Source organism: Parasteatoda tepidariorum, chromosome 10 (genome assembly GCF_982258835.1).
Source record: "Parasteatoda tepidariorum strain Cologne lab strain chromosome 10, Ptep-v5.0, whole genome shotgun sequence".
Lineage (NCBI taxonomy): Eukaryota > Metazoa > Arthropoda > Arachnida > Araneae > Theridiidae > Parasteatoda > Parasteatoda tepidariorum.
The window spans coordinates 42,022,052-42,036,618 of NC_141764.1; the positions used below are offsets into that span (position 1 = coordinate 42,022,052).

The 14,567-nt window shown below is 26.3% G+C and overlaps 1 protein-coding gene across 11 annotated transcripts in view; it reads right to left on the bottom strand.

The window, feature by feature from the left end:
- LOC107441504 (cell adhesion molecule Dscam1) overlaps window positions 1–14,567 on the bottom strand; it is a 434,487-nt gene that overhangs the window by 215,420 nt on the left and 204,500 nt on the right. The window lies entirely within an intron of this gene.

Below are 14,567 nucleotides of genomic sequence, written 5' to 3' on the forward strand. Positions count from 1 at the left end.
AAATTATTTTTAAATCACTTCTATAAAAATTAATGATTAATGATATTTTTAATATTTCCATAGATCCGAAAACACGGTAAATTTTACCATATCCTGGTAGTTTTAGCCCTATATTTTTCTCAGTGTTGGAATGTATGCATAGAACTGAATACCTAGAATTACGGGTGGGGCCAGATAGGTCCCTAATTTATTTTGATATGTATCCCACATCCCTAGTTGTTTGGGTATATGGCCCACTTTAGTAGAGATAAGGTTCCCCAGTTTCCATTAAAAATAAGAGTATTTCCACATTTCTTTAATTATTCTTTGGAGAGAAAAGGGAATTCAAATATAACACTAACGCAAGAGAACAATTGGAATGCCATCGTCCGTTTAATCAAATATTTTGGTTAATGAAATCGAAAAAAATTCCATGGAATATGTATGAACGAGTCTAATATATTTCTTATTAAAATAATTATGGTTATAATTACAAGTTTGGATGTCTAGCTGATCGACACAGAAATAATTTGTGAAATCGTAGTCTATAGGTATACGGCAAAATTTATAATTTATAATGTTAATTGTGATTGTCTTCAGAAAACATCTGTATTTTAGAAAAGCCAATTGGATTTACTTAAAAGTTATCCTTCCTCAAACCGTAGTCAGACTTTCGGACTATATAAACCCGCAAGTCAATTTAAAAAGAAAGCTTTATGCTAACATGCTAACACGTAGAAATCAGTTGCATAAAAAACACTTTGTATAAACTACATCACATTTGATGAGAAAATACAAACTATATATTATGCATAACATGCAAGGTTAATATTAAATAAATAAAAATCATTATGAATGAAGTTATGTCATACAATATCTAGCGTAAAAATAATTTATAACTGAGATGAGAGTATAATACTCTGTGTCTTGTTGCCTATTCATATATTCTGTCTATCTGACTATTTATATTTAATTTATATTATTATTTTTGTATCTTAGTACTTTTTTTACTAATTTTATTTTTATTAATTTATTATTTATTTATTTACTTTGAAAAGATTGATTTAACTTAAAAAGTTGCTTTAACACATTCTTATTGGCTAAAACAATTTAAGAATAAAATGTAAGTCATTAATATTAATTAGTAATTTTTATTCGAATTCACACCAAACTAGAGTTATTTCAGTACCAAAATTATACTTATTACAATGCACTGTTCGAAATTTCTCGAAAAAAAAGGGTTAAATAGCAATTTATTAAATGGTTATTTTACCATATTTGATCAAAACAGTCAAATACCATAAATAAAATGGTAATCAAACTGTTAAGTTTGAGAAAAAAACTGTTTATTAACTGCCTTCACCTAATACGATTAAACAACCAGAATTTTATCGTACCAACTAGAACCACCTAATGAAGCTACTTAGTTCTTTGCAAATGCGTTCATATCATAGCTGAGCGGGCTTATCTGTCAATCTCATGACCGGCAGAACTGGAGTTCGAGTCCTTGTGTTGACGCCTCAATCGAATCCTTGTGTTCCCTTCAACACATGAAGAATTTCCAGTGTCCGGCACTCTCAAATGCCCATTACCTTACGAAAGACTGAGTTCCCATGTCTTCTTAAACAATTATTATTCCTTTTTTACGTTTTCAAAAAATGCTAGTTGTAAATGGTTAATAAACTGTATAGTTCTGTATTCATGGCTTTATAACCATACTTTTGTAAATGGTTTCAAAACCTTAGAGGAACCGTAAACTTACTACTTACTTTAACCGTAAACTTACTACTACTGTTAATCGGACGGACAGACAGCTGCCAGTTATTTTACCATAATTTGAGAATGAAAATTTCAACAGTGTGTCCAATCAAAAAAATATATAGTTGGGGTTTTAAACAAGTTGGGGTTTTATTTCTAAGAAATTTACACAATTGAATTTGAAATTGTATATTTAAATCTGGATTGTTTCTGAAATTTATAAATTATCTAATAAATTTATGTAATTTAGGACAATATACCTTTTTTATTGATTAAAAATAAACCTTTTTAAATTAAAAAATAACTTTGCGTGAAAAAATATAGCTCATAGTTTTTTTTAATTGAACATAAATGAACAAGATTTATAGAACTGCATGTTTTTAAAATTCATTCTAAAAACTTGAAAAAAAGATTAAAAAATCCCAAAGCAAAAGCACAAAATACGAATCTACATTGTTAGGAATTTCTCGTAAAAATAGTTAAATAATAATTCATTTAACTGTTATCTCATAACTATAAATAAAGAAGGTATTCAAACTATAATTGAGAGAAAAATTATTTATTAGCTGTTTTCACCCAGTATGATTAAACAAACAAGCATTTTATCTAGGCCCATCTTATGAAGCCATTTAGTTCCTAGCAGACCGAGATGCAGCTGAGAGGACAGACCGGTGAATTCAGAGATTGAGTTTGAACCCAAGGGAAGGCATCCTAATGTCTCTTACATTTCTACAATATATAAATAGTTTACAGTGCCTTGCACTTCTAAATTGATGCTCCTGATTATTAGATTAGTCTAAACTTGTCTTTTTTCTTAAAAAAAAGTCTAGTATTTCACTGTACTGCAGCGGAATTGGTCAAATCACCACAGACTTCTAACTGTATTTTTTCTTATAAATTTTCCGCAGTTTATTATTTACTGGTAAGCGATGGAATTAAATTATGAAACTCATCAAATAATGTTTTGAATATGCATGAAAGAATTTTTGAATTTCTCAAATAATGTTATAAAACTTAATAAACAATAGTTTTAAGTGCATAAAACGAAAAAAGTACATTTATGTATTCTACGTATTAGCCTAACTGCGATTTGAGGACTCAAAAATGCATCGGGACATCATTCCCTTTATCTTGGTTCGGGGTCTTAAGCTGTCATTTCATAATTTTCATATTTTCAAAATCCCTTTCACGCCCTCCAACCAGCCTCTTCTTGTTTCCACACATGGCCGAGAGCCATTTGAATTATACGACAATCCGTTAATTAATTGAACTTATCCTTAAATCCGAATGAACTAATTCATTCTTTTTATCTTATATCGGTGACAATGTCAATATTTCCATACTTTCGGATACTATTCAATTTGTTCTTTATTCTCCACACTCCATTATCATTAACAAGAGCAAGTTTTCTTCGTTACCTTTCTCACTTAGATTAAAAGCTGATCTTGATATTTTTTCAGTTGACTCCTGAACTCCCTCTCACTTTTTTATCAACACCAGTTTTTATTTATTCCCATAAAAAAAAATTACGACTTTGACGTTCCAGATAAGGTAAAAATAAAAATATTCCGCCAAAATAAAATTAAAAATTAACTATTTGGGCAATTGAGGGGGAGTTAGGGCATGTGTGTCCTACAGGTTTGTTTTGATGAGACACATGTGTCTCAGTGATGTCTCCGGGACCATATATATATATATATATATATATATATATATATATATATATATATATATATATATATATATATATATATATATATATATATATATATATATATATATATATATATATATATATATATATATATATATATATATATATATATATATATAGGCGTTCCAAAAATTTTAAAAAACTTTGTGCAACAGTCTCGTGCTTTTAAGTGACGTTAAAGTAGATCTTAAAAGGGTTAATAATTTTAAAATAATATCTAATAATAGTTCTTGTATCAAATAGTATTTGTACAGTGTATCAAATAGTATAACAAATATAATAGTATAAATATAATTTTTAATAAAATGAGTAGCCAAAATTGTATTAAGTTGTAATGGATTTGAAACATTCTAGTAATCTTTCAGTATAAAGTTTATTTCATGAAAAGGTCAAATCAACATAAAAATGGAATATATAAATAAATGGAATACAAAGAATAGTGTTTGTGATTCCTTCAGGCTGACCCAAATGCAACTTAGGTCAAGACTTTGCAACGATGTTAATGTTGTGTGACTCTTCCCATTCTGGAGAGAGTCCAAAATCTAAACCAGATTTTACTGAGGATTCAAAACTTTTGACATTTCTTTTAAACATTTCGTTGAAGGACTAAAGATTTTAAATCGGATATTTGTAGGATTTACAAAAAATAAATTTTGTATGCTTTGAGAATTTGTCTAAAATATTAAACTTACGCTATAAACACATGTCATAAATGAGAGATAAAAACATTTTTCAAACAATATTTAAGGCGAATTTCATTTTTATGAGGTCAAGGGATATACCAAGTTCCTGTTTACAACACTCTTTTAAATAAGTTATACTGGTTAGTTTCAATTTTATATGCATTTGAATTTATCCATAATACCAATACGGAAAAAATTGTTTTCAAAAGCAATAATTTCTTCATTTTCGAGTAAGGATCACAGCATTTTAATGATTATTTAGATAAAGCTGAATCAAATAAATTATTTTAAGATCTTGATCAATAGTTTATTTTGTTTATTACTAATAAAAAATACTTTACGTTATCTCTTGAAATTAAATGTCATAACCATTGAACTAACGGTACTATTTTAGGTCGGTGTTAAAAACAAATGAAGGTGACCGAAATGTCACTCGCAAATTGGGCGAGTGACATTTCGGATATTCTTCGAGAGACATTTCGGACATTCGGCGAGTGACATTAAATTTACTAATACTTTTTACGTTCAGCAGTTATATCTAAAATTTATTTTATCTATTTCGAATTTCGGACTAAATTTTTAAAATTTCAAATACTGCACTGCTCGTTTTGAATAATTTGTCAAAATTAAATTATTCTACAGACGGAGATCGTTGTTGGATTTGGACGTTTATTTCAATATAGGTCTTTTAGCCCTAAGTGAAAACTGATATGCGCGGTTAGAAAGGTTAAAATTTTAAGTTTAAATTAAAATGTAGGAATAAAAACTCTATTATTTTAAGTAATACACTTCCTAGCTTCTGCACAATTTTTCAATGTACAGTTTTTTTTAAATAAAAATTAATTGGTTGAATTAGAGCAAAAAGCTCCGACAAAAAATTTTTTAAAAATATGTAATTAATGTTAAGCGTAATTTTTTTCCATTACATTATTTATAGCTCATTTCTCCAGATTTTTGCTATAGTTTTAAATTTTTTGTTGCACTTGCATTTTCTTTAATGTACATCTCAGAAACTGATGTAAAAAAGGCGGGAGTAATGTATTTCGAAACTTAGAGTTTACTAAAATACTTAGAGTTCAAAAAAAATCAGCTAATTTGTGAGTGACACTTTGTATTCCGGCGATGTTAGTTTCTATTTAAGAAGAATATTATTTAATTAAGCTTTACTTTTTTTAGTAACATTTCAATTGACATAATGAATTATTTAATTTCCAAATCTTATACCTTTATATCCAAGCTAAAGTGTAACATAATCATTTTTTATTTTGAAAAAAACTTCTTAAATGATTGATCAAAAGAAATAATCAAAGTTTTTTTCTTTATTCCATTATAAAATGATAAAAAAATGAAAGATAAAATCTGTCAAAAATCTTAATCTCCTAGTACACGATCAACTTCTCAACTTCAATGTCAAAGATAATTGAAGTAAAAAAATAAATTTGAATTATTAGACAATTTAAGTTAATTACTTAAATTTGATTTCAGGTTTATCATCTTTTTAGTTTCGGTATATCTTTAGTAAAACAAAATGAAGTAACAATAATGCAGATATTTTCTCTGTTCTCCTTTACTTGCGTTTATAGACGAAAAAAGAAACATCTTTGATTCAAGCAAAAAAAATAATTGTTCTTGTGCATCCTTTTAATAAAAATTATCAGAAAAATCAGACAGATTATCAAAGTAGTTAAAAATTATATATATATATATATATATATATATATATATATATATATATATATATATATATATATATATATATATATTCCTTTTTTATTTTGTTACAGTTTTTACTACAATTATTGTTGTAGACGAATTACATTTCTGCATGATAATCTTTAATTAATTTTGGATTTTCTTTAGAGATTTATCTAAAAAGTGTTTACCCTACTCTGGAAGCAAATCCTACAAGCCAGATGATTTCTGTTTATTATAAAATTGCTTAAACTGCAATAGCTATAATCGATGTTACAGAATTTCTATCGGTTTAATATGATTAATCTTCCACTGTATAGTGAATTTTAAACCAATATAATATTAAACCATATTCCTAAATATTATAAATTCTTACAGTCATAATATGTCAGTTTTAAAGGAGAATATATTTAATGAATTGAAGTTAGGTATTTTAAACGAAAATGAAATAAATGTTTATATTGCAAAATCTCAAAATATGCTTTAAGAAATTGCTTTTACATAAAAAGGCAAAATCTAATCTACCTGCTTTGTACATTTATTTATTTATGATACGTATATTTTTATCGATGAAACAAATATTAAAAATCTACTTACATGAAGAAAAAAAAGGAATAAATCATAAATATGTATTCTTAATAATATGATTTTAGATTTAAAAATCATTCTTATTGAAGATTCAAGTAATTTAAACATAAGGCATTTTAGAACGGTTGATAAATAAAATATACATATAAATTTAAGAACGTATCTTTTATTACATTTATCGTCCGCATTTTATTTAAGTCGATATCGTTTGTATATATTATTTATTTCTTCTTTTTTTATTTTAATATAATTCTGGATGTAGCTCATATTAAACTGAAAAGTTTGAAATTTCATTATTAATCTATCATGTACTGTTTTAAAAATATTACAAAAATACTGCAGGCATTTAAGTTATAAGTAGTTTATTGAAATATAGTAATAAATAGTACTTTATATATGTGTTTGCCTTAGTCGTATAATAATTGTTAGCGTGGGTAATATAAATGATGAATTTTTCTATTGCCGCTTGATAAATCAGTTATTTAATAGTAAGATGAGTCATTTAAAATTTTTACACAACTACTAACTTTTATTTTATTATTTATAGTTTGAAGATGCTTTTACTATTTTCTTATATGCTTGCTTGCGAGTGCTAAAAAAAGAATAGTACAGATGAATAATAGAAGCAGCAATTAGTAAAATTTGAGTATTTTTAAGTACATGTGATATAGTTTTTTTCATTCGGATTTAAGTTAAAAGATTTAAAAATATAAATTTTAATTTAATGGAAATATTATTTGCATTTTAAAAGAAGCATTTATTTAGTAAAACTAAATTAGTTTTAATATAATATAATTGAAAATGTAATATTGAATAGATAATACCAATCTTATCAGTTTAGAGAACGTTTTGTAAGGACATGATATCGCTATACAATGGTTCCAACATTTCACGGAAAATTCCACCAAATTTTAAATTTAAAAGAAATAATATAGATACTTGTTCATTTTGCTTTAGAAACTTTTCTTATTTAAATATATACAATTGTAAACTGTTGAGTTTCATGTCATTAAATTTAAAATCATTCACTTGCATAAAATAAAAAAAAGTGCAATTTGACATAACAATGAAATTTTTATTGGCAATGCAACTATATGAACGGTATTTTTCTATTATATCTTTTCAAAAATGATATTGAGAAGATGATACAAATCGTATCAATTCAGAGAATGTTTCGCTAGGACATACCAGTAAAATAAATAATTCCAGCATTTCATTGAAAATTCCACAAGTTTAAATTTTTGAAAAAATGCTGTAAATACTTGTTTATTTTGCTTTAGAAACTTTTCTTGATCATATGTAAATTTTTTTAAGCTATTGGGCTCCGTGACACTAAATTTAAAATCATTCCCCGGCATAGAATAAAAAAAATTGTGAAATTTGATTTTTTAATGATAACGCATTTGTATGAACGGAATTCCTAAAGAAACATATATATACTTAATTAGTCTTATTATAATGTAATTAAAAAATGTGCACACACAAAATCAAATGCATAATACAAATTTCATCAATTCAGAGCTCGTTTCGCGAGGACATATCATCAAAAAAAAGCTAATCTAGCATTTCAATGAAAATTCCTTCAAAGTTTATATTAAAAAAATGATATATATACTTGTTTATTTTGGTTTAAAAACTTTTTTACACGAATATATACATTTTTGAACTGCTGAGTTCCGTGACATTAAATTTTAAATCATACACTTGCATTGAGTAATAACAAATATTAAAATATGACTTTTGAATGGCAATGTATTTAAACGAACGGAACTCATAAATTTAAATGATTTGAAATTAATTCGTTTCATTATAATATATTTTAAAAAATTTCGAAAATAATATTGAATGGATAATACAAATCTTATCAATTCAGAGAACGTTTCGCGAGGACATACCATCAATAACAAAATAATTCCAACATTTCATTGAAAATTCCACCAGATATTTTTCCATCATTGAATTTTTTCGCCGCCTCTCACAAAAGTATTATTTATAAACATTCCTTCTACTTCTATCGTCAAGCATAAAGTCTGTTCCAGAAAAATGTTTCTTTTAACATTATTATTTTTTTTAACAGAAGAGAGGGCACACGTCCGGAATGTAACAATACCACCGCAATATCTAAGAAGAGGGTCGTGTGTATGGGTATTCGTCTGGCAATCTGATGCAGAATAATATGGAACTTCCGAAAAGCAACCAGTACCCCGGTTCGCAAAGAATATGTTATCGAAAACCGATATTCTTAGATATACTGTACACAGTAGTGATTCTTTCTGGCGTTCTAGAGTTTCGGTGGTAAATCAGATGAATGAAGAAGGAATGGAAGTTATTAAAGTGGAAATATTTTTCCAAAAAAATGATAGCTTGAAATTGAATACAAAATGAAGAATAAATTTGTTTTATTGAAATTCTATCCGCAAAATTTTATGTACTTAAGAAGCTTCAAGAGGAATATTTGCAAATACAGTAATCTAAATTTATATTGTAATTTTTCGGCTTGCAGTTAATATATTTCGCCTCATATTAATCACATCATTTAAAATTTATATAGAGAAGAATTTCACAAAATAATAAAATAAATATATATTTATATTAAAGGTTGAGAAGTAAATGTATATCTTGATATATAATATGCATTAAAGATCATAAATGAAGTTACATTTTTCAAATTTTTATTCAAAATATTTTTTTAAAAACACAATGATTTTAGTGTTTGCAATATTTATTGATAATCAGATGCCTTTCGGAAAAACTTAAAAAACTTGAAAGGCAAGTATGAGGACAAAACGCTAAGAAAAAATGTTTATTTTATAATTTAATGCATCAGTATTAAAAGACGCCCGTTAAGAGAGCAATGAATTAAATATAATGCTATAAACGAATTCATTTTTAGTTGATACTGAGGAAAACCATTAAAATGAATATTTATAAACGGATGAAGAGAATAATTTATTTTAAATAAAAAAATGTTGGCATATGTTGTAAAAATATTCTTATTCAGAATAAATGCAAACATAAAAAAGCAGTTTTCAGATTCATTATATATATATATATATATATATATATATATATAACATAGAACTCCTATATTAAGATAAAAATATGAAGATAAAAGAACAAATATAAAAAAAGAACAAATATAACATATAAGAAAAACAGATAAAATACTAAAAATTAATTTAAAAAAATTATTTTTATTAAATAATAATTTTTTTCAAAAAATGGAAAAATTATATCCCATTACTCTCGACTTACGCTTTTAATTCAGGATTTGTTAGCTGGCAAATCAGTTACGAAAATATGTTTAAATCACATTTACAATATGCTAGTAAGTAAATAGGCATTTGATTTCATCCCTTACTTTATCCATTTTTTTGTATGTTTTATATTGTATTTTTATTGACTTTTCGTTTAATTATGTTTTTTTTTTAAAATTATTTTTGTGCATTTTGCATAATATGTTTTATTTTCGAACCGATTTCTTTCTTTTTTCGTACCACTCACACTAGTGTATAAATAAATTTTGATTGGGCTATTTAAATACAATATTGGAATGTACATTAATTTGAGAATATAATCATTTGACGATAATCCATTAGGTTAATCATTCCAGCACAACATCTTCACAGCTTACTACAAAATGTTTGTAACGAATGAAGTTTCTTTTTAACTCAAAATCCCATTCTTATAAGATTTAAACTAAGCTCTCTCAATTACAACCAACATTTAAAAACTCAATTTAAAAGAAAACAAATCCTAATGAGAAATAAACAACTACATTAATACCTAGTTACACATCAAAATCAATTGGATTGGAAACTAATGTTTATTTCTAATCCCTAGGCCATTCCTTGTAACTAACATTCTTTTCTTCTATTCCTTAGGAGCTAAGAATGTGTCTCTTAGTAAATGACATCTTATCCTATAGAGAATAGCCAATACCCTGAAGGTTTGGTACGAAAACAAAGAGAAGATGTATAGCTATGGGTTTACTTATGAATGAGAACATTGAGAACTGACCTGAAAGATAAAACGGTCCAAGAATCATATGATGATCTAAACCACATTATCTCCTTTTTTTCTTTGCTGTTCCTTGGGAAAATCATTCACTTATTCTGTCGTTCTCACGTGCTTTTAATGAGGCGGGGGTGAAAGGTTTTGAATGTTCATTAAACAAAAGGGATTCATTAGCATTTATGAGATGGGTCAGCGAATTTGGGCGTAAGAGCGTAATTTTCTCGAGGCTTGTTTCTATAGGATCGTTAATAAGTGGTTTAAGAACACATTTGAAAGGGGATTGTTAGGTTGTCATGAAGAATTCTTCATCTTTTCCCTTAAGTGTAAAGACAAATTTTGTAATTATAGCATATGCTCATATCTTTAATGCGTTTAAGAATTTTATCGAAAGCAAATGTATGTGTGCTTTTGAAATAAAAAAGAAATTACAGAGCTTAAATTTAAGATTATTTTATAGGTCATCAATGTATGAAATTATTTTATTTATTTAATTTATTCATTTACGCATTTATTTAATAAAAACAAACTGTTTGTCATTGTGTAAATTAATAGTAATAAAGCAGGAATGTTACGATATATTGTGAATTTTTTTTTATCTCTATAAAATTTTTTAAATAAATATTCCCGTACCATAATAAATATAAGTACCTAATAATATCGTCTGTCCTTTATCAGAGATTATATGACAATTAAAAATTAAGGAAAAAGAATGGTTTATGTTCATGAAAGTGGATAAAGAGAAATAAAAACTATATTTAATAGGCGGAAAGGACCTGTCTTCCTCCAGTCTGGTTAAAATTAATTTTTTTTCGCACTTACTACTAAACATAATAATAAAACCATACTTTGTTGTTAATTTTACCAGAAGTCATTACAAAAGCCTTATGATAAAGGACTTTTTGGTATATTCACAGTGCCAGAAAACACGGTGAATTTTACTATACAGTTTGACCATAATTTTTTTCTTATAACTATAGATTTTGTTGTATAGATTCATTTTTTTAGTCTCCACTGCCTACACACGTTGTATTCTGTCCCTTGCTAATTATATATTAATTTGTTTATATCAATATTTTTTGTTAACCATCAGATAAATTCTTTATATTCAAGCAGGAAATGCATTTACTTTTTATGAACGAAAAATGAAATAGAGTGTTAATTAACAACTATAAAATAAACTCAAAATTCTACTCAATGCTTTAATGTGAAAGTGTAATTTTATGAAGTATGTTATGTTTTTTCTCCAGTTTCAATTCGAAATTCCAGAAAAATGCTTCACATGTTTCTGCATATTATAAGTATATGTTTACGCCATATATTTAGACATCTAAACACATATTATGATTTATGAAAAAGAATCATTCACATTTTTGTTATTGTATATTTTTCATAAAGTTCGACAGTTGTGGTTAATTCTTAGTCAATCATTGTGAATAGATAATCAAATATTAAAACAATTTTTTTCACCTCTTCGATACTTATGCTAAGAGAAAATATATTTCTTTAAAGCATGCTCCGTTTGAAGCACATTCATTAAGATTGAATGCAGAACTGAAATTCGAATATGGATTGTTTGAGTAAGAAGGTTTTTTTTTCCATACTCATATCCATTTATGCAGCAAGATAACTTTTTATCTGAAACCGTGAGCCATTTAAAACTATGTCCCTCAGGAGTAGATACGAATCTGAAATTCAAATATTGGTCTTTTGAGTAAAAAGTCTTCTTTTTCATGCTCAATGGTATTTTTTCTAAGGGAAGAACCTTAAAGAGTTATCTGTAGGAAAACATGTAAATTTGGGTCAAATGCATAACTAAAACTTGAATCTCAGTCATTGGGGAAAAAAAAACTAGCGTGCCTTCGAAATTGTTAATCTTTTATGACTCATAAGTTCCACCGGGGTGTCATAACCAAGTCTCTTCTACCTAACTGAGATATCTGATGTGATACATTTTCAATTAGTCTAGATTAGAATGGATAAATGCTGCCTGTGGGATAGCATTCCAAGAACGGTTTCCATCCTATTTGGTTTGATAGGGTTCAGGTGATTGAATAGCTGATCACGATTAGGTGGCCGATCACGATTTGTACTAAGCGAGAGTTAATTTGTTTGTGCACGGATCTGATCTAGCGTAAACTAATGCAATTGGGGTTGCTTAATCTGGTCATAAATGGAACATTATTGATTTTCTACTGTACAGAGGAGCCAATATGATTCGTAAAAAATTGAAATTTTTCTTATTATTTGATTAGTATTATTTTCTGATCTTTTGTTTAAATAAAAAAAGAAAAAAACAAAAATTAAGTTGTGGAATGGAACATTATTGAACATTATTGAATGGAACAGAAATGTAACATTATTAATTTTCTACCGTACAGAGGTGCCAATATGATTCGTAAAATATTGACATTTTTCTTATTATTTGATTAATATTATTTTCTGATCTTTTGTTGAAATAAAAAAATAAAACACAAAACTTCTGTTGTAAGATAATGACTTTTCTGTCCCACTAATTCTAATTCCTATCTCTCTAATTACAAGTAGAAATATATTTCGGTTTTTTTTTTCAGTTACATAAAACAATCTAATAGTTACAAAAAATTCTGTTAGGTTAACGGAATTATGTTTGTATTAAAATGTAAAAACCGTAAAAGCAATATTTTGAACTTTTTTTACAATCTTACTCAAAAATTTATCTACAATTGATGTTATAAATTTTAAAAAAAATCATTGGCGAATATCTGTTTCTAAACATCTAAATAACTGCAAATTAGAAAAAAATAATTGTTTGAAAGTGAGCCGTCTTTAGAAGATTTTACCTTATAACGCTGAAAAAGGTACCGTGAAGTTATACCTCATTACTGTAATTCATTTAAATGTTAAATATAACATTTTTTCACTTATTGATCGTATCGTAAATTAATACATAATAAAGAAAAAAGTAAGTTAAAAATTCTGTGTCAACAGCTTAAGCACCACTCTTGCAATTGACAAATAAAATAATTTAATGATTGCGATTTATAAATGCATCTAATGAAAAACAAATGGTTTTGCGCAAAAAATAGTGATAATTGTAAATTATTTTTCTGCAAATGGGAGCTTAAGCGGTCGCTAAATATAAAATGCGTTTTCCTCTAAACTACTTTGACTGATAAGAAAGCATTTAAAACTACTTATTACTTTTACTTTTAGATATTTAAAGCACTTTTGCGTCTTACATAAATTAAAAATAATTAATCGAGAAAAAAATACAATTTGTTGAATTTATTTTCCACAAATTAATTTTTTTCTTCAAATCCTTACTTTGCGTGATATTTCTATGAATATTTTTAAATTAGGTTTATTTACCATTTCATCCATCACAAGTGAGTATTTGATTTAATTGCATATGCAATTTTTTAATTAAATCAGTGTTAAAACGACTTCGGTTTATAGATCTAAAAAAAGAAATTTGATCTTACGTGCATTTAATACTCTCGCTAGAATTAATGTATTTCTGAAGTATAAAAATTAATAAAACTTGATTTAAATGATAAAGTGGAAGGACAAAAAATAGTGATTGATCTTATAATAGAGGGTTTGAACCGCAATGCGTAAAATCAATAAATATTTGAAAATATTTTTTTAGAAATATATATATTTATTATTTTAAAAAAATACTAGAAATTACCAGTGATAAAAGATTTTATTATTTTTTCCTTGTTATTATCACTTATTTTTTCATCTATTTAAATTTATACACACTTCATTGATTTTTACTTCAACATAATAAGCTCTCAGCTTTGTTAAGCTTAAGTTGGGTTTTCTTATAAAAATCAATGTTTTTCTTTTTATAAACCTATTTGTAATAGTAAAAAATGGAGCAAAAATAATAAATTATTGTTATAAAAACATTATTCAGTAAAAAAAAGTATTTTGGAAGAGTTTTAAAATATTTAAATGCTTCACGCTCGGAATAAAATAGGAATATACTTATTATTTATGCCTTGCATTCAAATCATTCAAAGCATGTTTCGTTCATAGAAAATCTATTAGTTTGAATTAATGAATCGATTAATAAATCATATTTTGAAACTGTCAAAGTGTTAACGCCTTCAATTTAACAAATTAATTCAGATAAGATGATATTAAATTGT